Here is a 25,412-nt window from a genome sequence, read left to right as displayed (position 1 = left end):
GGTGAGAACGCTTCTCTCGGTCCAGCAGGACACTGCCACACCCCGCGCAGTCCACCCGCCGCCCGGCCGCGCGCAATCCCTGCGACGGACAACAATAACAAGGTGCGTCTCCCTCGAGTGTCGGAGGCCGCACGAACCAAACGAATGACAGGCGGTGCAACGAGCAGCTGTGTTGTGCGTCTGACCCACGTGGCGGCGCGCCGCACTGCGCGTCGCCTTCGAGGTGGAAGGACGTGCATTGCGTCAAATGTGCCACCGAAAATGGCGATTGCGTGTATTGGGAGGAGAGGCGAAGCCTTCTTGTGCCGTGCGGCTACAGTATAAGGACGCCAACGGCCATACCATGTTGAATACACCGGTTCTCGTCCGATCACCGAAGTTAAGCAACATCGGGCCCGGTTAGTACTTGGATGGGTGACCGCCTGGGAACACCGGGTGCTGTTGGCTTCCTGTCTTCTTTTAAATTTTATGTCACTACACCTGCCAGCCCTCTTTTCATACAAACTCTCAGGTGCGACAAAGATGCTTCCACAAGCATTTTAAACTACTGTATTAAACGTAAGATGCGAAATTACAGTAATGAACTCAGTTTGTACAAGAATGCGCGGAGGAAGAGTGCTAGGAACTCGTTGAAAATAACGAAACACTGCGAATCGACAGATGTGCTCTTGAAATGCGTCAGAGCCTACTGTTTTGTAGGAGCGCTACATTCCAAAAACTAACTACATTAAAAAAAAAACCTGTTCCCGTCCGACCACCGAAGATAAGCAACAACGTTTATATTCGGATCGGCGACCGCCTGGGAACTCTGGCTGTCTTCATTTCTTGCTTTCTTGTCGCTACCCCTGCCAGCCGTTTTTTCATGCTACCTTTCTCATGTGACAAAGATGCTTCCATACTGATTTTAAACTATCGTAAGGTACGATATTAAGGAACTCAGTTTGAAAAGAGTGCGCCAAGGAAGACTTCCAAAGAGTCTCTGGAAATAAGAAAACAGTATGAAGTGACAGAAATGTTGTGAAGTACGTCAGGGCATATTGTTTTGTAGCAGTGCACAACGGCAAATTTGTAAACAAAAATTTACCTTTCGTCGCTACAAGAGATGGATACTTTGTCGAAAAGCCTGTGTCTTGTGTGCATGTTTTCGCACCTTTCCACGGCACGGCGCGGCACAGAGCTGCTCTGGTAGCTCCGAACGGCCGCACACGTCGCCTCGGACACGCCGGTTCGGCCCGCGCCCATCTCGCAGATGTTCCTCGTGCTTGTGCTGTCATATGGACCGCGACCCGAGCGGCAGCGAGCGGCAGTCGAGCAAAGTCGGGACAAGTCGGGACGGAAGGTGACAGCCGATTATGCACCGTGCGAATTACGCAAATATCTAGAAGCGCGACGCGTGTCAGGCAGGTGAGAACGCTTCTCTCGGTCCAGCAGGACACTGCCACACCCCGCGCAGTCCACCCGCCGCCCGGCCGCGCGCAATCCCTGCGACGGACAACAATAACAAGGTGCGTCTCCCTCGAGTGTCGGAGGCCGCACGAACCAAACGAATGACAGGCGGTGCAACGAGCAGCTGTGTTGTGCGTCTGACCCACGTGGCGGCGCGCCGCACTGCGCGTCGCCTTCGAGGTGGAAGGACGTGCATTGCGTCAAATGTGCCACCGAAAATGGCGATTGCGTGTATTGGGAGGAGAGGCGAAGCCTTCTTGTGCCGTGCGGCTACAGTATAAGGACGCCAACGGCCATACCATGTTGAATACACCGGTTCTCGTCCGATCACCGAAGTTAAGCAACATCGGGCCCGGTTAGTACTTGGATGGGTGACCGCCTGGGAACACCGGGTGCTGTTGGCTTCCTGTCTTCTTTTAAATTTTATGTCACTACACCTGCCAGCCCTCTTTTCATACAAACTCTCAGGTGCGACAAAGATGCTTCCACAAGCATTTTAAACTACTGTATTAAACGTAAGATGCGAAATTACAGTAATGAACTCAGTTTGTACAAGAATGCGCGGAGGAAGAGTGCTAGGAACTCGTTGAAAATAACGAAACACTGCGAATCGACAGATGTGCTCTTGAAATGCGTCAGAGCCTACTGTTTTGTAGGAGCGCTACATTCCAAAAACTAACTACATTAAAAAAAAAACCTGTTCCCGTCCGACCACCGAAGATAAGCAACAACGTTTATATTCGGATCGGCGACCGCCTGGGAACTCTGGCTGTCTTCATTTCTTGCTTTCTTGTCGCTACCCCTGCCAGCCGTTTTTTCATGCTACCTTTCTCATGTGACAAAGATGCTTCCATACTGATTTTAAACTATCGTAAGGTACGATATTAAGGAACTCAGTTTGAAAAGAGTGCGCCAAGGAAGACTTCCAAAGAGTCTCTGGAAATAAGAAAACAGTATGAAGTGACAGAAATGTTGTGAAGTACGTCAGGGCATATTGTTTTGTAGCAGTGCACAACGGCAAATTTGTAAACAAAAATTTACCTTTCGTCGCTACAAGAGATGGATACTTTGTCGAAAAGCCTGTGTCTTGTGTGCATGTTTTCGCACCTTTCCACGGCACGGCGCGGCACAGAGCTGCTCTGGTAGCTCCGAACGGCCGCACACGTCGCCTCGGACACGCCGGTTCGGCCCGCGCCCATCTCGCAGATGTTCCTCGTGCTTGTGCTGTCATATGGACCGCGACCCGAGCGGCAGCGAGCGGCAGTCGAGCAAAGTCGGGACAAGTCGGGACGGAAGGTGACAGCCGATTATGCACCGTGCGAATTACGCAAATATCTAGAAGCGCGACGCGTGTCAGGCAGGTGAGAACGCTTCTCTCGGTCCAGCAGGACACTGCCACACCCCGCGCAGTCCACCCGCCGCCCGGCCGCGCGCAATCCCTGCGACGGACAACAATAACAAGGTGCGTCTCCCTCGAGTGTCGGAGGCCGCACGAACCAAACGAATGACAGGCGGTGCAACGAGCAGCTGTGTTGTGCGTCTGACCCACGTGGCGGCGCGCCGCACTGCGCGTCGCCTTCGAGGTGGAAGGACGTGCATTGCGTCAAATGTGCCACCGAAAATGGCGATTGCGTGTATTGGGAGGAGAGGCGAAGCCTTCTTGTGCCGTGCGGCTACAGTATAAGGACGCCAACGGCCATACCATGTTGAATACACCGGTTCTCGTCCGATCACCGAAGTTAAGCAACATCGGGCCCGGTTAGTACTTGGATGGGTGACCGCCTGGGAACACCGGGTGCTGTTGGCTCCCTGTCTTCTTTTAAATTTTATGTCACTACACCTGCCAGCCCTCTTTTCATACAAACTCTCAGGTGCGACAAAGATGCTTCCACAAGCATTTTAAACTACTGTATTAAACGTAAGATGCGAAATTACAGTAATGAACTCAGTTTGTACAAGAATGCGCGGAGGAAGAGTGCTAGGAACTCGTTGAAAATAACGAAACACTGCGAATCGACAGATGTGCTCTTGAAATGCGTCAGAGCCTACTGTTTTGTAGGAGCGCTACATTCCAAAAACTAACTACATTAAAAAAAAAACCTGTTCCCGTCCGACCACCGAAGATAAGCAACAACGTTTATATTCGGATCGGCGACCGCCTGGGAACTCTGGCTGTCTTCATTTCTTGCTTTCTTGTCGCTACCCCTGCCAGCCGTTTTTTCATGCTACCTTTCTCATGTGACAAAGATGCTTCCATACTGATTTTAAACTATCGTAAGGTACGATATTAAGGAACTCAGTTTGAAAAGAGTGCGCCAAGGAAGACTTCCAAAGAGTCTCTGGAAATAAGAAAACAGTATGAAGTGACAGAAATGTTGTGAAGTACGTCAGGGCATATTGTTTTGTAGCAGTGCACAACGGCAAATTTGTAAACAAAAATTTACCTTTCGTCGCTACAAGAGATGGATACTTTGTCGAAAAGCCTGTGTCTTGTGTGCATGTTTTCGCACCTTTCCACGGCACGGCGCGGCACGGCACAGAGCTGCTCTGGTAGCTCCGAACGGCCGCACACGTCGCCTCGGACACGCCGGTTCGGCCCGCGCCCATCTCGCAGATGTTCCTCGTGCTTGTGCTGTCATATGGACCGCGACCCGAGCGGCAGCGAGCGGCAGTCGAGCAAAGTCGGGACAAGTCGGGACGGAAGGTGACAGCCGATTATGCACCGTGCGAATTACGCAAATATCTAGAAGCGCGACGCGTGTCAGGCAGGTGAGAACGCTTCTCTCGGTCCAGCAGGACACTGCCACACCCCGCGCAGTCCACCCGCCGCCCGGCCGCGCGCAATCCCTGCGACGGACAACAATAACAAGGTGCGTCTCCCTCGAGTGTCGGAGGCCGCACGAACCAAACGAATGACAGGCGGTGCAACGAGCAGCTGTGTTGTGCGTCTGACCCACGTGGCGGCGCGCCGCACTGCGCGTCGCCTTCGAGGTGGAAGGACGTGCATTGCGTCAAATGTGCCACCGAAAATGGCGATTGCGTGTATTGGGAGGAGAGGCGAAGCCTTCTTGTGCCGTGCGGCTACAGTATAAGGACGCCAACGGCCATACCATGTTGAATACACCGGTTCTCGTCCGATCACCGAAGTTAAGCAACATCGGGCCCGGTTAGTACTTGGATGGGTGACCGCCTGGGAACACCGGGTGCTGTTGGCTCCCTGTCTTCTTTTAAATTTTATGTCACTACACCTGCCAGCCCTCTTTTCATACAAACTCTCAGGTGCGACAAAGATGCTTCCACAAGCATTTTAAACTACTGTATTAAACGTAAGATGCGAAATTACAGTAATGAACTCAGTTTGTACAAGAATGCGCGGAGGAAGAGTGCTAGGAACTCGTTGAAAATAACGAAACACTGCGAATCGACAGATGTGCTCTTGAAATGCGTCAGAGCCTACTGTTTTGTAGGAGCGCTACATTCCAAAAACTAACTACATTAAAAAAAAAACCTGTTCCCGTCCGACCACCGAAGATAAGCAACAACGTTTATATTCGGATCGGCGACCGCCTGGGAACTCTGGCTGTCTTCATTTCTTGCTTTCTTGTCGCTACCCCTGCCAGCCGTTTTTTCATGCTACCTTTCTCATGTGACAAAGATGCTTCCATACTGATTTTAAACTATCGTAAGGTACGATATTAAGGAACTCAGTTTGAAAAGAGTGCGCCAAGGAAGACTTCCAAAGAGTCTCTGGAAATAAGAAAACAGTATGAAGTGACAGAAATGTTGTGAAGTACGTCAGGGCATATTGTTTTGTAGCAGTGCACAACGGCAAATTTGTAAACAAAAATTTACCTTTCGTCGCTACAAGAGATGGATACTTTGTCGAAAAGCCTGTGTCTTGTGTGCATGTTTTCGCACCTTTCCACGGCACGGCGCGGCACAGAGCTGCTCTGGTAGCTCCGAACGGCCGCACACGTCGCCTCGGACACGCCGGTTCGGCCCGCGCCCATCTCGCAGATGTTCCTCGTGCTTGTGCTGTCATATGGACCGCGACCCGAGCGGCAGCGAGCGGCAGTCGAGCAAAGTCGGGACAAGTCGGGACGGAAGGTGACAGCCGATTATGCACCGTGCGAATTACGCAAATATCTAGAAGCGCGACGCGTGTCAGGCAGGTGAGAACGCTTCTCTCGGTCCAGCAGGACACTGCCACACCCCGCGCAGTCCACCCGCCGCCCGGCCGCGCGCAATCCCTGCGACGGACAACAATAACAAGGTGCGTCTCCCTCGAGTGTCGGAGGCCGCACGAACCAAACGAATGACAGGCGGTGCAACGAGCAGCTGTGTTGTGCGTCTGACCCACGTGGCGGCGCGCCGCACTGCGCGTCGCCTTCGAGGTGGAAGGACGTGCATTGCGTCAAATGTGCCACCGAAAATGGCGATTGCGTGTATTGGGAGGAGAGGCGAAGCCTTCTTGTGCCGTGCGGCTACAGTATAAGGACGCCAACGGCCATACCATGTTGAATACACCGGTTCTCGTCCGATCACCGAAGTTAAGCAACATCGGGCCCGGTTAGTACTTGGATGGGTGACCGCCTGGGAACACCGGGTGCTGTTGGCTCCCTGTCTTCTTTTAAATTTTATGTCACTACACCTGCCAGCCCTCTTTTCATACAAACTCTCAGGTGCGACAAAGATGCTTCCACAAGCATTTTAAACTACTGTATTAAACGTAAGATGCGAAATTACAGTAATGAACTCAGTTTGTACAAGAATGCGCGGAGGAAGAGTGCTAGGAACTCGTTGAAAATAACGAAACACTGCGAATCGACAGATGTGCTCTTGAAATGCGTCAGAGCCTACTGTTTTGTAGGAGCGCTACATTCCAAAAACTAACTACATTAAAAAAAAAACCTGTTCCCGTCCGACCACCGAAGATAAGCAACAACGTTTATATTCGGATCGGCGACCGCCTGGGAACTCTGGCTGTCTTCATTTCTTGCTTTCTTGTCGCTACCCCTGCCAGCCGTTTTTTCATGCTACCTTTCTCATGTGACAAAGATGCTTCCATACTGATTTTAAACTATCGTAAGGTACGATATTAAGGAACTCAGTTTGAAAAGAGTGCGCCAAGGAAGACTTCCAAAGAGTCTCTGGAAATAAGAAAACAGTATGAAGTGACAGAAATGTTGTGAAGTACGTCAGGGCATATTGTTTTGTAGCAGTGCACAACGGCAAATTTGTAAACAAAAATTTACCTTTCGTCGCTACAAGAGATGGATACTTTGTCGAAAAGCCTGTGTCTTGTGTGCATGTTTTCGCACCTTTCCACGGCACGGCGCGGCACAGAGCTGCTCTGGTAGCTCCGAACGGCCGCACACGTCGCCTCGGACACGCCGGTTCGGCCCGCGCCCATCTCGCAGATGTTCCTCGTGCTTGTGCTGTCATATGGACCGCGACCCGAGCGGCAGTCGAGCAAAGTCGGGACAAGTTGGGACGGAAGGTGACAGCCGATTATGCACCGTGCGAATTACGCAAATATCTAGAAGCGCGACGCGTGTCAGGCAGGTGAGAACGCTTCTCTCGGTCCAGCAGGACACTGCCACACCCCGCGCAGTCCACCCGCCGCCCGGCCGCGCGCAATCCCTGCGACGGACAACAATAACAAGGTGCGTCTCCCTCGAGTGTCGGAGGCCGCACGAACCAAACGAATGACAGGCGGTGCAACGAGCAGCTGTGTTGTGCGTCTGACCCACGTGGCGGCGCGCCGCACTGCGCGTCGCCTTCGAGGTGGAAGGACGTGCATTGCGTCAAATGTGCCACCGAAAATGGCGATTGCGTGTATTGGGAGGAGAGGCGAAGCCTTCTTGTGCCGTGCGGCTACAGTATAAGGACGCCAACGGCCATACCATGTTGAATACACCGGTTCTCGTCCGATCACCGAAGTTAAGCAACATCGGGCCCGGTTAGTACTTGGATGGGTGACCGCCTGGGAACACCGGGTGCTGTTGGCTCCCTGTCTTCTTTTAAATTTTATGTCACTACACCTGCCAGCCCTCTTTTCATACAAACTCTCAGGTGCGACAAAGATGCTTCCACAAGCATTTTAAACTACTGTATTAAACGTAAGATGCGAAATTACAGTAATGAACTCAGTTTGTACAAGAATGCGCGGAGGAAGAGTGCTAGGAACTCGTTGAAAATAACGAAACACTGCGAATCGACAGATGTGCTCTTGAAATGCGTCAGAGCCTACTGTTTTGTAGGAGCGCTACATTCCAAAAACTAACTACATTAAAAAAAAAACCTGTTCCCGTCCGACCACCGAAGATAAGCAACAACGTTTATATTCGGATCGGCGACCGCCTGGGAACTCTGGCTGTCTTCATTTCTTGCTTTCTTGTCGCTACCCCTGCCAGCCGTTTTTTCATGCTACCTTTCTCATGTGACAAAGATGCTTCCATACTGATTTTAAACTATCGTAAGGTACGATATTAAGGAACTCAGTTTGAAAAGAGTGCGCCAAGGAAGACTTCCAAAGAGTCTCTGGAAATAAGAAAACAGTATGAAGTGACAGAAATGTTGTGAAGTACGTCAGGGCATATTGTTTTGTAGCAGTGCACAACGGCAAATTTGTAAACAAAAATTTACCTTTCGTCGCTACAAGAGATGGATACTTTGTCGAAAAGCCTGTGTCTTGTGTGCATGTTTTCGCACCTTTCCACGGCACGGCGCGGCACAGAGCTGCTCTGGTAGCTCCGAACGGCCGCACACGTCGCCTCGGACACGCCGGTTCGGCCCGCGCCCATCTCGCAGATGTTCCTCGTGCTTGTGCTGTCATATGGACCGCGACCCGAGCGGCAGCGAGCGGCAGTCGAGCAAAGTCGGGACAAGTCGGGACGGAAGGTGACAGCCGATTATGCACCGTGCGAATTACGCAAATATCTAGAAGCGCGACGCGTGTCAGGCAGGTGAGAACGCTTCTCTCGGTCCAGCAGGACACTGCCACACCCCGCGCAGTCCACCCGCCGCCCGGCCGCGCGCAATCCCTGCGACGGACAACAATAACAAGGTGCGTCTCCCTCGAGTGTCGGAGGCCGCACGAACCAAACGAATGACAGGCGGTGCAACGAGCAGCTGTGTTGTGCGTCTGACCCACGTGGCGGCGCGCCGCACTGCGCGTCGCCTTCGAGGTGGAAGGACGTGCATTGCGTCAAATGTGCCACCGAAAATGGCGATTGCGTGTATTGGGAGGAGAGGCGAAGCCTTCTTGTGCCGTGCGGCTACAGTATAAGGACGCCAACGGCCATACCATGTTGAATACACCGGTTCTCGTCCGATCACCGAAGTTAAGCAACATCGGGCCCGGTTAGTACTTGGATGGGTGACCGCCTGGGAACACCGGGTGCTGTTGGCTCCCTGTCTTCTTTTAAATTTTATGTCACTACACCTGCCAGCCCTCTTTTCATACAAACTCTCAGGTGCGACAAAGATGCTTCCACAAGCATTTTAAACTACTGTATTAAACGTAAGATGCGAAATTACAGTAATGAACTCAGTTTGTACAAGAATGCGCGGAGGAAGAGTGCTAGGAACTCGTTGAAAATAACGAAACACTGCGAATCGACAGATGTGCTCTTGAAATGCGTCAGAGCCTACTGTTTTGTAGGAGCGCTACATTCCAAAAACTAACTACATTAAAAAAAAAACCTGTTCCCGTCCGACCACCGAAGATAAGCAACAACGTTTATATTCGGATCGGCGACCGCCTGGGAACTCTGGCTGTCTTCATTTCTTGCTTTCTTGTCGCTACCCCTGCCAGCCGTTTTTTCATGCTACCTTTCTCATGTGACAAAGATGCTTCCATACTGATTTTAAACTATCGTAAGGTACGATATTAAGGAACTCAGTTTGAAAAGAGTGCGCCAAGGAAGACTTCCAAAGAGTCTCTGGAAATAAGAAAACAGTATGAAGTGACAGAAATGTTGTGAAGTACGTCAGGGCATATTGTTTTGTAGCAGTGCACAACGGCAAATTTGTAAACAAAAATTTACCTTTCGTCGCTACAAGAGATGGATACTTTGTCGAAAAGCCTGTGTCTTGTGTGCATGTTTTCGCACCTTTCCACGGCACGGCGCGGCACAGAGCTGCTCTGGTAGCTCCGAACGGCCGCACACGTCGCCTCGGACACGCCGGTTCGGCCCGCGCCCATCTCGCAGATGTTCCTCGTGCTTGTGCTGTCATATGGACCGCGACCCGAGCGGCAGCGAGCGGCAGTCGAGCAAAGTCGGGACAAGTCGGGACGGAAGGTGACAGCCGATTATGCACCGTGCGAATTACGCAAATATCTAGAAGCGCGACGCGTGTCAGGCAGGTGAGAACGCTTCTCTCGGTCCAGCAGGACACTGCCACACCCCGCGCAGTCCACCCGCCGCCCGGCCGCGCGCAATCCCTGCGACGGACAACAATAACAAGGTGCGTCTCCCTCGAGTGTCGGAGGCCGCACGAACCAAACGAATGACAGGCGGTGCAACGAGCAGCTGTGTTGTGCGTCTGACCCACGTGGCGGCGCGCCGCACTGCGCGTCGCCTTCGAGGTGGAAGGACGTGCATTGCGTCAAATGTGCCACCGAAAATGGCGATTGCGTGTATTGGGAGGAGAGGCGAAGCCTTCTTGTGCCGTGCGGCTACAGTATAAGGACGCCAACGGCCATACCATGTTGAATACACCGGTTCTCGTCCGATCACCGAAGTTAAGCAACATCGGGCCCGGTTAGTACTTGGATGGGTGACCGCCTGGGAACACCGGGTGCTGTTGGCTCCCTGTCTTCTTTTAAATTTTATGTCACTACACCTGCCAGCCCTCTTTTCATACAAACTCTCAGGTGCGACAAAGATGCTTCCACAAGCATTTTAAACTACTGTATTAAACGTAAGATGCGAAATTACAGTAATGAACTCAGTTTGTACAAGAATGCGCGGAGGAAGAGTGCTAGGAACTCGTTGAAAATAACGAAACACTGCGAATCGACAGATGTGCTCTTGAAATGCGTCAGAGCCTACTGTTTTGTAGGAGCGCTACATTCCAAAAACTAACTACATTAAAAAAAAAACCTGTTCCCGTCCGACCACCGAAGATAAGCAACAACGTTTATATTCGGATCGGCGACCGCCTGGGAACTCTGGCTGTCTTCATTTCTTGCTTTCTTGTCGCTACCCCTGCCAGCCGTTTTTTCATGCTACCTTTCTCATGTGACAAAGATGCTTCCATACTGATTTTAAACTATCGTAAGGTACGATATTAAGGAACTCAGTTTGAAAAGAGTGCGCCAAGGAAGACTTCCAAAGAGTCTCTGGAAATAAGAAAACAGTATGAAGTGACAGAAATGTTGTGAAGTACGTCAGGGCATATTGTTTTGTAGCAGTGCACAACGGCAAATTTGTAAACAAAAATTTACCTTTCGTCGCTACAAGAGATGGATACTTTGTCGAAAAGCCTGTGTCTTGTGTGCATGTTTTCGCACCTTTCCACGGCACGGCGCGGCACAGAGCTGCTCTGGTAGCTCCGAACGGCCGCACACGTCGCCTCGGACACGCCGGTTCGGCCCGCGCCCATCTCGCAGATGTTCCTCGTGCTTGTGCTGTCATATGGACCGCGACCCGAGCGGCAGTCGAGCAAAGTCGGGACAAGTCGGGACGGAAGGTGACAGCCGATTATGCACCGTGCGAATTACGCAAATATCTAGAAGCGCGACGCGTGTCAGGCAGGTGAGAACGCTTCTCTCGGTCCAGCAGGACACTGCCACACCCCGCGCAGTCCACCCGCCGCCCGGCCGCGCGCAATCCCTGCGACGGACAACAATAACAAGGTGCGTCTCCCTCGAGTGTCGGAGGCCGCACGAACCAAACGAATGACAGGCGGTGCAACGAGCAGCTGTGTTGTGCGTCTGACCCACGTGGCGGCGCGCCGCACTGCGCGTCGCCTTCGAGGTGGAAGGACGTGCATTGCGTCAAATGTGCCACCGAAAATGGCGATTGCGTGTATTGGGAGGAGAGGCGAAGCCTTCTTGTGCCGTGCGGCTACAGTATAAGGACGCCAACGGCCATACCATGTTGAATACACCGGTTCTCGTCCGATCACCGAAGTTAAGCAACATCGGGCCCGGTTAGTACTTGGATGGGTGACCGCCTGGGAACACCGGGTGCTGTTGGCTCCCTGTCTTCTTTTAAATTTTATGTCACTACACCTGCCAGCCCTCTTTTCATACAAACTCTCAGGTGCGACAAAGATGCTTCCACAAGCATTTTAAACTACTGTATTAAACGTAAGATGCGAAATTACAGTAATGAACTCAGTTTGTACAAGAATGCGCGGAGGAAGAGTGCTAGGAACTCGTTGAAAATAACGAAACACTGCGAATCGACAGATGTGCTCTTGAAATGCGTCAGAGCCTACTGTTTTGTAGGAGCGCTACATTCCAAAAACTAACTACATTAAAAAAAAAACCTGTTCCCGTCCGACCACCGAAGATAAGCAACAACGTTTATATTCGGATCGGCGACCGCCTGGGAACTCTGGCTGTCTTCATTTCTTGCTTTCTTGTCGCTACCCCTGCCAGCCGTTTTTTCATGCTACCTTTCTCATGTGACAAAGATGCTTCCATACTGATTTTAAACTATCGTAAGGTACGATATTAAGGAACTCAGTTTGAAAAGAGTGCGCCAAGGAAGACTTCCAAAGAGTCTCTGGAAATAAGAAAACAGTATGAAGTGACAGAAATGTTGTGAAGTACGTCAGGGCATATTGTTTTGTAGCAGTGCACAACGGCAAATTTGTAAACAAAAATTTACCTTTCGTCGCTACAAGAGATGGATACTTTGTCGAAAAGCCTGTGTCTTGTGTGCATGTTTTCGCACCTTTCCACGGCACGGCGCGGCACAGAGCTGCTCTGGTAGCTCCGAACGGCCGCACACGTCGCCTCGGACACGCCGGTTCGGCCCGCGCCCATCTCGCAGATGTTCCTCGTGCTTGTGCTGTCATATGGACCGCGACCCGAGCGGCAGCGAGCGGCAGTCGAGCAAAGTCGGGACAAGTCGGGACGGAAGGTGACAGCCGATTATGCACCGTGCGAATTACGCAAATATCTAGAAGCGCGACGCGTGTCAGGCAGGTGAGAACGCTTCTCTCGGTCCAGCAGGACACTGCCACACCCCGCGCAGTCCACCCGCCGCCCGGCCGCGCGCAATCCCTGCGACGGACAACAATAACAAGGTGCGTCTCCCTCGAGTGTCGGAGGCCGCACGAACCAAACGAATGACAGGCGGTGCAACGAGCAGCTGTGTTGTGCGTCTGACCCACGTGGCGGCGCGCCGCACTGCGCGTCGCCTTCGAGGTGGAAGGACGTGCATTGCGTCAAATGTGCCACCGAAAATGGCGATTGCGTGTATTGGGAGGAGAGGCGAAGCCTTCTTGTGCCGTGCGGCTACAGTATAAGGACGCCAACGGCCATACCATGTTGAATACACCGGTTCTCGTCCGATCACCGAAGTTAAGCAACATCGGGCCCGGTTAGTACTTGGATGGGTGACCGCCTGGGAACACCGGGTGCTGTTGGCTCCCTGTCTTCTTTTAAATTTTATGTCACTACACCTGCCAGCCCTCTTTTCATACAAACTCTCAGGTGCGACAAAGATGCTTCCACAAGCATTTTAAACTACTGTATTAAACGTAAGATGCGAAATTACAGTAATGAACTCAGTTTGTACAAGAATGCGCGGAGGAAGAGTGCTAGGAACTCGTTGAAAATAACGAAACACTGCGAATCGACAGATGTGCTCTTGAAATGCGTCAGAGCCTACTGTTTTGTAGGAGCGCTACATTCCAAAAACTAACTACATTAAAAAAAAAACCTGTTCCCGTCCGACCACCGAAGATAAGCAACAACGTTTATATTCGGATCGGCGACCGCCTGGGAACTCTGGCTGTCTTCATTTCTTGCTTTCTTGTCGCTACCCCTGCCAGCCGTTTTTTCATGCTACCTTTCTCATGTGACAAAGATGCTTCCATACTGATTTTAAACTATCGTAAGGTACGATATTAAGGAACTCAGTTTGAAAAGAGTGCGCCAAGGAAGACTTCCAAAGAGTCTCTGGAAATAAGAAAACAGTATGAAGTGACAGAAATGTTGTGAAGTACGTCAGGGCATATTGTTTTGTAGCAGTGCACAACGGCAAATTTGTAAACAAAAATTTACCTTTCGTCGCTACAAGAGATGGATACTTTGTCGAAAAGCCTGTGTCTTGTGTGCATGTTTTCGCACCTTTCCACGGCACGGCGCGGCACAGAGCTGCTCTGGTAGCTCCGAACGGCCGCACACGTCGCCTCGGACACGCCGGTTCGGCCCGCGCCCATCTCGCAGATGTTCCTCGTGCTTGTGCTGTCATATGGACCGCGACCCGAGCGGCAGCGAGCGGCAGTCGAGCAAAGTCGGGACAAGTCGGGACGGAAGGTGACAGCCGATTATGCACCGTGCGAATTACGCAAATATCTAGAAGCGCGACGCGTGTCAGGCAGGTGAGAACGCTTCTCTCGGTCCAGCAGGACACTGCCACACCCCGCGCAGTCCACCCGCCGCCCGGCCGCGCGCAATCCCTGCGACGGACAACAATAACAAGGTGCGTCTCCCTCGAGTGTCGGAGGCCGCACGAACCAAACGAATGACAGGCGGTGCAACGAGCAGCTGTGTTGTGCGTCTGACCCACGTGGCGGCGCGCCGCACTGCGCGTCGCCTTCGAGGTGGAAGGACGTGCATTGCGTCAAATGTGCCACCGAAAATGGCGATTGCGTGTATTGGGAGGAGAGGCGAAGCCTTCTTGTGCCGTGCGGCTACAGTATAAGGACGCCAACGGCCATACCATGTTGAATACACCGGTTCTCGTCCGATCACCGAAGTTAAGCAACATCGGGCCCGGTTAGTACTTGGATGGGTGACCGCCTGGGAACACCGGGTGCTGTTGGCTCCCTGTCTTCTTTTAAATTTTATGTCACTACACCTGCCAGCCCTCTTTTCATACAAACTCTCAGGTGCGACAAAGATGCTTCCACAAGCATTTTAAACTACTGTATTAAACGTAAGATGCGAAATTACAGTAATGAACTCAGTTTGTACAAGAATGCGCGGAGGAAGAGTGCTAGGAACTCGTTGAAAATAACGAAACACTGCGAATCGACAGATGTGCTCTTGAAATGCGTCAGAGCCTACTGTTTTGTAGGAGCGCTACATTCCAAAAACTAACTACATTAAAAAAAAAACCTGTTCCCGTCCGACCACCGAAGATAAGCAACAACGTTTATATTCGGATCGGCGACCGCCTGGGAACTCTGGCTGTCTTCATTTCTTGCTTTCTTGTCGCTACCCCTGCCAGCCGTTTTTTCATGCTACCTTTCTCATGTGACAAAGATGCTTCCATACTGATTTTAAACTATCGTAAGGTACGATATTAAGGAACTCAGTTTGAAAAGAGTGCGCCAAGGAAGACTTCCAAAGAGTCTCTGGAAATAAGAAAACAGTATGAAGTGACAGAAATGTTGTGAAGTACGTCAGGGCATATTGTTTTGTAGCAGTGCACAACGGCAAATTTGTAAACAAAAATTTACCTTTCGTCGCTACAAGAGATGGATACTTTGTCGAAAAGCCTGTGTCTTGTGTGCATGTTTTCGCACCTTTCCACGGCACGGCGCGGCACGGCACAGAGCTGCTCTGGTAGCTCCGAACGGCCGCACACGTCGCCTCGGACACGCCGGTTCGGCCCGCGCCCATCTCGCAGATGTTCCTCGTGCTTGTGCTGTCATATGGACCGCGACCCGAGCGGCAGCGAGCGGCAGTCGAGCAAAGTCGGGACAAGTCGGGACGGAAGGTGACAGCCGATTATGCACCGTGCGAATTACGCAAATATCTAGAAGCGCGACGCGTGTCAGGCAGGTGAGAACGCTTCTCTCGGTCCAGCAGGACACTGCCACACCCCGCGCAGTCCACCCGCCGCCCGGCCGCGCGCAATCCCTGCGACGGACAACAATAACAAGGTGCGTCTCCCTCGAGTGTCGGAGGCCGCACGAACCAAACGAATGACAGGCGGTGCAACGAGCAGCTGTGTTGTGCGTCTGACCCACGTGGCGGCGCGCCGCACTGCGCGTCGCCTTCGAGGTGGAAGGACGTGCATTGCGTCAAATGTGCCACCGAAAATGGCGATTGCGTGTATTGGGAGGAGAGGCGAAGCCTTCTTGTGCCGTGCGGCTACAGTATAAGGACGCCAACGGCCATACCATGTTGAATACACCGGTTCTCGTCCGATCACCGAAGTTAAGCAACATCGGGCCCGGTTAGTACTTGGATGGGTGACCGCCTGGGAACACCGGGTGCTGTTGGCTCCCTGTCTTCTTTTAAATTTTATGTCACTACACCTGCCAGCCCTCTTTTCATACAAACTCTCAGGTGCGACAAAGATGCTTCCACAAGCATTTTAAACTACTGTATTAAACGTAAGATGCGAAATTACAGTAATGAACTCAGTTTGTACAAGAATGCGCGGAGGAAGAGTGCTAGGAACTCGTTGAAAATAACGAAACACTGCGAATCGACAGATGTGCTCTTGAAATGCGTCAGAGCCTACTGTTTTGTAGGAGCGCTACATTCCAAAAACTAACTACATTAAAAAAAAAACCTGTTCCCGTCCGACCACCGAAGATAAGCAACAACGTTTATATTCGGATCGGCGACCGCCTGGGAACTCTGGCTGTCTTCATTTCTTGCTTTCTTGTCGCTACCCCTGCCAGCCGTTTTTTCATGCTACCTTTCTCATGTGACAAAGATGCTTCCATACTGATTTTAAACTATCGTAAGGTACGATATTAAGGAACTCAGTTTGAAAAGAGTGCGCCAAGGAAGACTTCCAAAGAGTCTCTGGAAATAAGAAAACAGTATGAAGTGACAGAAATGTTGTGAAGTACGTCAGGGCATATTGTTTTGTAGCAGTGCACAACGGCAAATTTGTAAACAAAAATTTACCTTTCGTCGCTACAAGAGATGGATACTTTGTCGAAAAGCCTGTGTCTTGTGTGCATGTTTTCGCACCTTTCCACGGCACGGCGCGGCACAGAGCTGCTCTGGTAGCTCCGAACGGCCGCACACGTCGCCTCGGACACGCCGGTTCGGCCCGCGCCCATCTCGCAGATGTTCCTCGTGCTTGTGCTGTCATATGGACCGCGACCCGAGCGGCAGCGAGCGGCAGTCGAGCAAAGTCGGGACAAGTCGGGACGGAAGGTGACAGCCGATTATGCACCGTGCGAATTACGCAAATATCTAGAAGCGCGACGCGTGTCAGGCAGGTGAGAACGCTTCTCTCGGTCCAGCAGGACACTGCCACACCCCGCGCAGTCCACCCGCCGCCCGGCCGCGCGCAATCCCTGCGACGGACAACAATAACAAGGTGCGTCTCCCTCGAGTGTCGGAGGCCGCACGAACCAAACGAATGACAGGCGGTGCAACGAGCAGCTGTGTTGTGCGTCTGACCCACGTGGCGGCGCGCCGCACTGCGCGTCGCCTTCGAGGTGGAAGGACGTGCATTGCGTCAAATGTGCCACCGAAAATGGCGATTGCGTGTATTGGGAGGAGAGGCGAAGCCTTCTTGTGCCGTGCGGCTACAGTATAAGGACGCCAACGGCCATACCATGTTGAATACACCGGTTCTCGTCCGATCACCGAAGTTAAGCAACATCGGGCCCGGTTAGTACTTGGATGGGTGACCGCCTGGGAACACCGGGTGCTGTTGGCTCCCTGTCTTCTTTTAAATTTTATGTCACTACACCTGCCAGCCCTCTTTTCATACAAACTCTCAGGTGCGACAAAGATGCTTCCACAAGCATTTTAAACTACTGTATTAAACGTAAGATGCGAAATTACAGTAATGAACTCAGTTTGTACAAGAATGCGCGGAGGAAGAGTGCTAGGAACTCGTTGAAAATAACGAAACACTGCGAATCGACAGATGTGCTCTTGAAATGCGTCAGAGCCTACTGTTTTGTAGGAGCGCTACATTCCAAAAACTAACTACATTAAAAAAAAAACCTGTTCCCGTCCGACCACCGAAGATAAGCAACAACGTTTATATTCGGATCGGCGACCGCCTGGGAACTCTGGCTGTCTTCATTTCTTGCTTTCTTGTCGCTACCCCTGCCAGCCGTTTTTTCATGCTACCTTTCTCATGTGACAAAGATGCTTCCATACTGATTTTAAACTATCGTAAGGTACGATATTAAGGAACTCAGTTTGAAAAGAGTGCGCCAAGGAAGACTTCCAAAGAGTCTCTGGAAATAAGAAAACAGTATGAAGTGACAGAAATGTTGTGAAGTACGTCAGGGCATATTGTTTTGTAGCAGTGCACAACGGCAAATTTGTAAACAAAAATTTACCTTTCGTCGCTACAAGAGATGGATACTTTGTCGAAAAGCCTGTGTCTTGTGTGCATGTTTTCGCACCTTTCCACGGCACGGCGCGGCACAGAGCTGCTCTGGTAGCTCCGAACGGCCGCACACGTCGCCTCGGACACGCCGGTTCGGCCCGCGCCCATCTCGCAGATGTTCCTCGTGCTTGTGCTGTCATATGGACCGCGACCCGAGCGGCAGCGAGCGGCAGTCGAGCAAAGTCGGGACAAGTCGGGACGGAAGGTGACAGCCGATTATGCACCGTGCGAATTACGCAAATATCTAGAAGCGCGACGCGTGTCAGGCAGGTGAGAACGCTTCTCTCGGTCCAGCAGGACACTGCCACACCCCGCGCAGTCCACCCGCCGCCCGGCCGCGCGCAATCCCTGCGACGGACAACAATAACAAGGTGCGTCTCCCTCGAGTGTCGGAGGCCGCACGAACCAAACGAATGACAGGCGGTGCAACGAGCAGCTGTGTTGTGCGTCTGACCCACGTGGCGGCGCGCCGCACTGCGCGTCGCCTTCGAGGTGGAAGGACGTGCATTGCGTCAAATGTGCCACCGAAAATGGCGATTGCGTGTATTGGGAGGAGAGGCGAAGCCTTCTTGTGCCGTGCGGCTACAGTATAAGGACGCCAACGGCCATACCATGTTGAATACACCGGTTCTCGTCCGATCACCGAAGTTAAGCAACATCGGGCCCGGTTAGTACTTGGATGGGTGACCGCCTGGGAACACCGGGTGCTGTTGGCTCCCTGTCTTCTTTTAAATTTTATGTCACTACACCTGCCAGCCCTCTTTTCATACAAACTCTCAGGTGCGACAAAGATGCTTCCACAAGCATTTTAAACTACTGTATTAAACGTAAGATGCGAAATTACAGTAATGAACTCAGTTTGTACAAGAATGCGCGGAGGAAGAGTGCTAGGAACTCGTTGAAAATAACGAAACACTGCGAATCGACAGATGTGCTCTTGAAATGCGTCAGAGCCTACTGTTTTGTAGGAGCGCTACATTCCAAAAACTAACTACATTAAAAAAAAAACCTGTTCCCGTCCGACCACCGAAGATAAGCAACAACGTTTATATTCGGATCGGCGACCGCCTGGGAACTCTGGCTGTCTTCATTTCTTGCTTTCTTGTCGCTACCCCCTGCCAGCCGTTTTTTCATGCTACCTTTCTCATGTGACAAAGATGCTTCCATACTGATTTTAAACTATCGTAAGGTACGATATTAAGGAACTCAGTTTGAAAAGAGTGCGCCAAGGAAGACTTCCAAAGAGTCTCTGGAAATAAGAAAACAGTATGAAGTGACAGAAATGTTGTGAAGTACGTCAGGGCATATTGTTTTGTAGCAGTGCACAACGGCAAATTTGTAAACAAAAATTTACCTTTCGTCGCTACAAGAGATGGATACTTTGTCGAAAAGCCTGTGTCTTGTGTGCATGTTTTCGCACCTTTCCACGGCACGGCGCGGCACGGCACAGAGCTGCTCTGGTAGCTCCGAACGGCCGCACACGTCGCCTCGGACACGCCGGTTCGGCCCGCGCCCATCTCGCAGATGTTCCTCGTGCTTGTGCTGTCATATGGACCGCGACCCGAGCGGCAGCGAGCGGCAGTCGAGCAAAGTCGGGACAAGTCGGGACGGAAGGTGACAGCCGATTATGCACCGTGCGAATTACGCAAATATCTAGAAGCGCGACGCGTGTCAGGCAGGTGAGAACGCTTCTCTCGGTCCAGCAGGACACTGCCACACCCCGCGCAGTCCACCCGCCGCCCGGCCGCGCGCAATCCCTGCGACGGACAACAATAACAAGGTGCGTCTCCCTCGAGTGTCGGAGGCCGCACGAACCAAACGAATGACAGGCGGTGCAACGAGCAGCTGTGTTGTGCGTCTGACCCACGTGGCGGCGCGCCGCACTGCGCGTCGCCTTCGAGGTGGAAGGACGTGCATTGCGTCAAATGTGCCACCGAAAATGGCGATTGCGTGTATTGGGAGGAGAGGCGAAGCCTTCTTGTGCCGTGCGGCTACAGTATAAGGACGCCAACGGCCATACCATGTTGAATACACCGGTTCTCGTCCGATCACCGAAGTTAAGCAACATCGGGCCCGGTTAGTACTTGGATGGGTGACCGCCTGGGAACACCGGGTGCTGTTGGCTCCCTGTCTTCTTTTAAATTTTATGTCACTACACCTGCCAGCCCTCTTTTCATACAAACTCTCAGGTGCGACAAAGATGCTTCCACAAGCATTTTAAACTACTGTATTAAACGTAAGATGCGAAATTACAGTAATGAACTCAGTTTGTACAAGAATGCGCGGAGGAAGAGTGCTAGGAACTCGTTGAAAATAACGAAACACTGCGAATCGACAGATGTGCTCTTGAAATGCGTCAGAGCCTACTGTTTTGTAGGAGCGCTACATTCCAAAAACTAACTACATTAAAAAAAAAACCTGTTCCCGTCCGACCACCGAAGATAAGCAACAACGTTTATATTCGGATCGGCGACCGCCTGGGAACTCTGGCTGTCTTCATTTCTTGCTTTCTTGTCGCTACCCCTGCCAGCCGTTTTTTCATGCTACCTTTCTCATGTGACAAAGATGCTTCCATACTGATTTTAAACTATCGTAAGGTACGATATTAAGGAACTCAGTTTGAAAAGAGTGCGCCAAGGAAGACTTCCAAAGAGTCTCTGGAAATAAGAAAACAGTATGAAGTGACAGAAATGTTGTGAAGTACGTCAGGGCATATTGTTTTGTAGCAGTGCACAACGGCAAATTTGTAAACAAAAATTTACCTTTCGTCGCTACAAGAGATGGATACTTTGTCGAAAAGCCTGTGTCTTGTGTGCATGTTTTCGCACCTTTCCACGGCACGGCGCGGCACAGAGCTGCTCTGGTAGCTCCGAACGGCCGCACACGTCGCCTCGGACACGCCGGTTCGGCCCGCGCCCATCTCGCAGATGTTCCTCGTGCTTGTGCTGTCATATGGACCGCGACCCGAGCGGCAGCGAGCGGCAGTCGAGCAAAGTCGGGACAAGTCGGGACGGAAGGTGACAGCCGATTATGCACCGTGCGAATTACGCAAATATCTAGAAGCGCGACGCGTGTCAGGCAGGTGAGAACGCTTCTCTCGGTCCAGCAGGACACTGCCACACCCCGCGCAGTCCACCCGCCGCCCGGCCCGCGCGCAATCCCTGCGACGGACAACAATAACAAGGTGCGTCTCCCTCGAGTGTCGGAGGCCGCACGAACCAAACGAATGACAGGCGGTGCAACGAGCAGCTGTGTTGTGCGTCTGACCCACGTGGCGGCGCGCCGCACTGCGCGTCGCCTTCGAGGTGGAAGGACGTGCATTGCGTCAAATGTGCCACCGAAAATGGCGATTGCGTGTATTGGGAGGAGAGGCGAAGCCTTCTTGTGCCGTGCGGCTACAGTATAAGGACGCCAACGGCCATACCATGTTGAATACACCGGTTCTCGTCCGATCACCGAAGTTAAGCAACATCGGGCCCGGTTAGTACTTGGATGGGTGACCGCCTGGGAACACCGGGTGCTGTTGGCTCCCTGTCTTCTTTTAAATTTTATGTCACTACACCTGCCAGCCCTCTTTTCATACAAACTCTCAGGTGCGACAAAGATGCTTCCACAAGCATTTTAAACTACTGTATTAAACGTAAGATGCGAAATTACAGTAATGAACTCAGTTTGTACAAGAATGCGCGGAGGAAGAGTGCTAGGAACTCGTTGAAAATAACGAAACACTGCGAATCGACAGATGTGCTCTTGAAATGCGTCAGAGCCTACTGTTTTGTAGGAGCGCTACATTCCAAAAACTAACTACATTAAAAAAAAAACCTGTTCCCGTCCGACCACCGAAGATAAGCAACAACGTTTATATTCGGATCGGCGACCGCCTGGGAACTCTGGCTGTCTTCATTTCTTGCTTTCTTGTCGCTACCCCCTGCCAGCCGTTTTTTCATGCTACCTTTCTCATGTGACAAAGATGCTTCCATACTGATTTTAAACTATCGTAAGGTACGATATTAAGGAACTCAGTTTGAAAAGAGTGCGCCAAGGAAGACTTCCAAAGAGTCTCTGGAAATAAGAAAACAGTATGAAGTGACAGAAATGTTGTGAAGTACGTCAGGGCATATTGTTTTGTAGCAGTGCACAACGGCAAATTTGTAAACAAAAATTTACCTTTCGTCGCTACAAGAGATGGATACTTTGTCGAAAAGCCTGTGTCTTGTGTGCATGTTTTCGCACCTTTCCACGGCACGGCGCGGCACAGAGCTGCTCTGGTAGCTCCGAACGGCCGCACACGTCGCCTCGGACACGCCGGTTCGGCCCGCGCCCATCTCGCAGATGTTCCTCGTGCTTGTGCTGTCATATGGACCGCGACCCGAGCGGCAGCGAGCGGCAGTCGAGCAAAGTCGGGACAAGTCGGGACGGAAGGTGACAGCCGATTATGCACCGTGCGAATTACGCAAATATCTAGAAGCGCGACGCGTGTCAGGCAGGTGAGAACGCTTCTCTCGGTCCAGCAGGACACTGCCACACCCCGCGCAGTCCACCCGCCGCCCGGCCGCGCGCAATCCCTGCGACGGACAACAATAACAAGGTGCGTCTCCCTCGAGTGTCGGAGGCCGCACGAACCAAACGAATGACAGGCGGTGCAACGAGCAGCTGTGTTGTGCGTCTGACCCACGTGGCGGCGCGCCGCACTGCGCGTCGCCTTCGAGGTGGAAGGACGTGCATTGCGTCAAATGTGCCACCGAAAATGGCGATTGCGTGTATTGGGAGGAGAGGCGAAGCCTTCTTGTGCCGTGCGGCTACAGTATAAGGACGCCAACGGCCATACCATGTTGAATACACCGGTTCTCGTCCGATCACCGAAGTTAAGCAACATCGGGCCCGGTTAGTACTTGGATGGGTGACCGCCTGGGAACACCGGGTGCTGTTGGCTCCCTGTCTTCTTTTAAATTTTATGTCACTACACCTGCCAGCCCTCTTTTCATACAAACTCTCAGGTGCGACAAAGATGCTTCCACAAGCATTTTAAACTACTGTATTAAACGTAAGATGCGAAATTACAGTAATGAACTCAGTTTGTACAAGAATGCGCGGAGGAAGAGTGCTAGGAACTCGTTGAAAATAACGAAACACTGCGAATCGACAGATGTGCTCTTGAAATGCGTCAGAGCCTACTGTTTTGTAGGAGCGCTACATTCCAAAAACTAACTACATTAAAAAAAAAACCTGTTCCCGTCCGACCACCGAAGATAAGCAACAACGTTTATATTCGGATCGGCGACCGCCTGGGAACTCTGGCTGTCTTCATTTCTTGCTTTCTTGTCGCTACCCCCTGCCAGCCGTTTTTTCATGCTACCTTTCTCATGTGACAAAGATGCTTCCATACTGATTTTAAACTATCGTAAGGTACGATATTAAGGAACTCAGTTTGAAAAGAGTGCGCCAAGGAAGACTTCCAAAGAGTCTCTGGAAATAAGAAAACAGTATGAAGTGACAGAAATGTTGTGAAGTACGTCAGGGCATATTGTTTTGTAGCAGTGCACAACGGCAAATTTGTAAACAAAAATTTACCTTTCGTCGCTACAAGAGATGGATACTTTGTCGAAAAGCCTGTGTCTTGTGTGCATGTTTTCGCACCTTTCCACGGCACGGCGCGGCACAGAGCTGCTCTGGTAGCTCCGAACGGCCGCACACGTCGCCTCGGACACGCCGGTTCGGCCCGCGCCCATCTCGCAGATGTTCCTCGTGCTTGTGCTGTCATATGGACCGCGACCCGAGCGGCAGCGAGCGGCAGTCGAGCAAAGTCGGGACAAGTCGGGACGGAAGGTGACAGCCGATTATGCACCGTGCGAATTACGCAAATATCTAGAAGCGCGACGCGTGTCAGGCAGGTGAGAACGCTTCTCTCGGTCCAGCAGGACACTGCCACACCCCGCGCAGTCCACCCGCCGCCCGGCCGCGCGCAATCCCTGCGACGGACAACAATAACAAGGTGCGTCTCCCTCGAGTGTCGGAGGCCGCACGAACCAAACGAATGACAGGCGGTGCAACGAGCAGCTGTGTTGTGCGTCTGACCCACGTGGCGGCGCGCCGCACTGCGCGTCGCCTTCGAGGTGGAAGGACGTGCATTGCGTCAAATGTGCCACCGAAAATGGCGATTGCGTGTATTGGGAGGAGAGGCGAAGCCTTCTTGTGCCGTGCGGCTACAGTATAAGGACGCCAACGGCCATACCATGTTGAATACACCGGTTCTCGTCCGATCACCGAAGTTAAGCAACATCGGGCCCGGTTAGTACTTGGATGGGTGACCGCCTGGGAACACCGGGTGCTGTTGGCTCCCTGTCTTCTTTTAAATTTTATGTCACTACACCTGCCAGCCCTCTTTTCATACAAACTCTCAGGTGCGACAAAGATGCTTCCACAAGCATTTTAAACTACTGTATTAAACGTAAGATGCGAAATTACAGTAATGAACTCAGTTTGTACAAGAATGCGCGGAGGAAGAGTGCTAGGAACTCGTTGAAAATAACGAAACACTGCGAATCGACAGATGTGCTCTTGAAATGCGTCAGAGCCTACTGTTTTGTAGGAGCGCTACATTCCAAAAACTAACTACATTAAAAAAAAAACCTGTTCCCGTCCGACCACCGAAGATAAGCAACAACGTTTATATTCGGATCGGCGACCGCCTGGGAACTCTGGCTGTCTTCATTTCTTGCTTTCTTGTCGCTACCCCTGCCAGCCGTTTTTTCATGCTACCTTTCTCATGTGACAAAGATGCTTCCATACTGATTTTAAACTATCGTAAGGTACGATATTAAGGAACTCAGTTTGAAAAGAGTGCGCCAAGGAAGACTTCCAAAGAGTCTCTGGAAATAAGAAAACAGTATGAAGTGACAGAAATGTTGTGAAGTACGTCAGGGCATATTGTTTTGTAGCAGTGCACAACGGCAAATTTGTAAACAAAAATTTACCTTTCGTCGCTACAAGAGATGGATACTTTGTCGAAAAGCCTGTGTCTTGTGTGCATGTTTTCGCACCTTTCCACGGCACGGCGCGGCACAGAGCTGCTCTGGTAGCTCCGAACGGCCGCACACGTCGCCTCGGACACGCCGGTTCGGCCCGCGCCCATCTCGCAGATGTTCCTCGTGCTTGTGCTGTCATATGGACCGCGACCCGAGCGGCAGCGAGCGGCAGTCGAGCAAAGTCGGGACAAGTCGGGACGGAAGGTGACAGCCGATTATGCACCGTGCGAATTACGCAAATATCTAGAAGCGCGACGCGTGTCAGGCAGGTGAGAACGCTTCTCTCGGTCCAGCAGGACACTGCCACACCCCGCGCAGTCCACCCGCCGCCCGGCCGCGCGCAATCCCTGCGACGGACAACAATAACAAGGTGCGTCTCCCTCGAGTGTCGGAGGCCGCACGAACCAAACAACACGCGATCTAGTGT

At 51.8% G+C, this 25,412-nt stretch overlaps 18 non-coding genes across 18 annotated transcripts; all 18 read left to right on the top strand.

Moving 5' to 3' along the window:
- The first annotated feature begins 328 nt into the window (after positions 1–328).
- On the top strand, positions 329–447 carry LOC126328262 (5S ribosomal RNA). The gene has a single exon (XR_007561783.1). It is a non-coding gene; the product is annotated as a 5S ribosomal RNA (ribosomal RNA).
- A 1,284-nt stretch (positions 448–1,731) lies between these two features.
- On the top strand, positions 1,732–1,850 carry LOC126328261 (5S ribosomal RNA). The gene has a single exon (XR_007561782.1). It is a non-coding gene; the product is annotated as a 5S ribosomal RNA (ribosomal RNA).
- A 1,284-nt stretch (positions 1,851–3,134) lies between these two features.
- LOC126328260 (5S ribosomal RNA) lies at positions 3,135–3,253 on the top strand. Its single transcript, XR_007561781.1, has one exon. It is a non-coding gene; the product is annotated as a 5S ribosomal RNA (ribosomal RNA).
- A 1,289-nt stretch (positions 3,254–4,542) lies between these two features.
- On the top strand, positions 4,543–4,661 carry LOC126328258 (5S ribosomal RNA). The gene has a single exon (XR_007561779.1). It is a non-coding gene; the product is annotated as a 5S ribosomal RNA (ribosomal RNA).
- A 1,284-nt stretch (positions 4,662–5,945) lies between these two features.
- On the top strand, positions 5,946–6,064 carry LOC126328257 (5S ribosomal RNA). Its single transcript, XR_007561778.1, has one exon. It is a non-coding gene; the product is annotated as a 5S ribosomal RNA (ribosomal RNA).
- Positions 6,065–7,338: 1,274 nt separating this feature from the next.
- On the top strand, positions 7,339–7,457 carry LOC126328256 (5S ribosomal RNA). Its single transcript, XR_007561777.1, has one exon. It is a non-coding gene; the product is annotated as a 5S ribosomal RNA (ribosomal RNA).
- Positions 7,458–8,741: 1,284 nt separating this feature from the next.
- On the top strand, positions 8,742–8,860 carry LOC126328255 (5S ribosomal RNA). The gene has a single exon (XR_007561776.1). It is a non-coding gene; the product is annotated as a 5S ribosomal RNA (ribosomal RNA).
- A 1,284-nt stretch (positions 8,861–10,144) lies between these two features.
- On the top strand, positions 10,145–10,263 carry LOC126328254 (5S ribosomal RNA). The gene has a single exon (XR_007561775.1). It is a non-coding gene; the product is annotated as a 5S ribosomal RNA (ribosomal RNA).
- A 1,274-nt stretch (positions 10,264–11,537) lies between these two features.
- LOC126328253 (5S ribosomal RNA) lies at positions 11,538–11,656 on the top strand. The gene has a single exon (XR_007561774.1). It is a non-coding gene; the product is annotated as a 5S ribosomal RNA (ribosomal RNA).
- A 1,284-nt stretch (positions 11,657–12,940) lies between these two features.
- LOC126328252 (5S ribosomal RNA) lies at positions 12,941–13,059 on the top strand. The gene has a single exon (XR_007561773.1). It is a non-coding gene; the product is annotated as a 5S ribosomal RNA (ribosomal RNA).
- A 1,284-nt stretch (positions 13,060–14,343) lies between these two features.
- On the top strand, positions 14,344–14,462 carry LOC126328251 (5S ribosomal RNA). Its single transcript, XR_007561772.1, has one exon. It is a non-coding gene; the product is annotated as a 5S ribosomal RNA (ribosomal RNA).
- A 1,289-nt stretch (positions 14,463–15,751) lies between these two features.
- On the top strand, positions 15,752–15,870 carry LOC126328250 (5S ribosomal RNA). The gene has a single exon (XR_007561771.1). It is a non-coding gene; the product is annotated as a 5S ribosomal RNA (ribosomal RNA).
- A 1,284-nt stretch (positions 15,871–17,154) lies between these two features.
- LOC126328239 (5S ribosomal RNA) lies at positions 17,155–17,273 on the top strand. The gene has a single exon (XR_007561761.1). It is a non-coding gene; the product is annotated as a 5S ribosomal RNA (ribosomal RNA).
- A 1,284-nt stretch (positions 17,274–18,557) lies between these two features.
- Positions 18,558–18,676, top strand: LOC126328294 (5S ribosomal RNA). The gene has a single exon (XR_007561814.1). It is a non-coding gene; the product is annotated as a 5S ribosomal RNA (ribosomal RNA).
- Positions 18,677–19,966: 1,290 nt separating this feature from the next.
- Positions 19,967–20,085, top strand: LOC126328282 (5S ribosomal RNA). The gene has a single exon (XR_007561802.1). It is a non-coding gene; the product is annotated as a 5S ribosomal RNA (ribosomal RNA).
- Positions 20,086–21,370: 1,285 nt separating this feature from the next.
- Positions 21,371–21,489, top strand: LOC126328270 (5S ribosomal RNA). The gene has a single exon (XR_007561791.1). It is a non-coding gene; the product is annotated as a 5S ribosomal RNA (ribosomal RNA).
- Positions 21,490–22,774: 1,285 nt separating this feature from the next.
- Positions 22,775–22,893, top strand: LOC126328259 (5S ribosomal RNA). Its single transcript, XR_007561780.1, has one exon. It is a non-coding gene; the product is annotated as a 5S ribosomal RNA (ribosomal RNA).
- Positions 22,894–24,178: 1,285 nt separating this feature from the next.
- Positions 24,179–24,297, top strand: LOC126328232 (5S ribosomal RNA). The gene has a single exon (XR_007561755.1). It is a non-coding gene; the product is annotated as a 5S ribosomal RNA (ribosomal RNA).
- Positions 24,298–25,412: the final 1,115 nt, after the last annotated feature.

This window comes from Schistocerca gregaria, unplaced genomic scaffold (genome assembly GCF_023897955.1).
Source record: "Schistocerca gregaria isolate iqSchGreg1 unplaced genomic scaffold, iqSchGreg1.2 ptg001105l, whole genome shotgun sequence".
Lineage (NCBI taxonomy): Eukaryota > Metazoa > Arthropoda > Insecta > Orthoptera > Acrididae > Schistocerca > Schistocerca gregaria.
The sequence above is the reverse complement of the archived record's forward strand: the minus strand, read 5'-3'. Positions and strand labels throughout refer to the sequence as shown.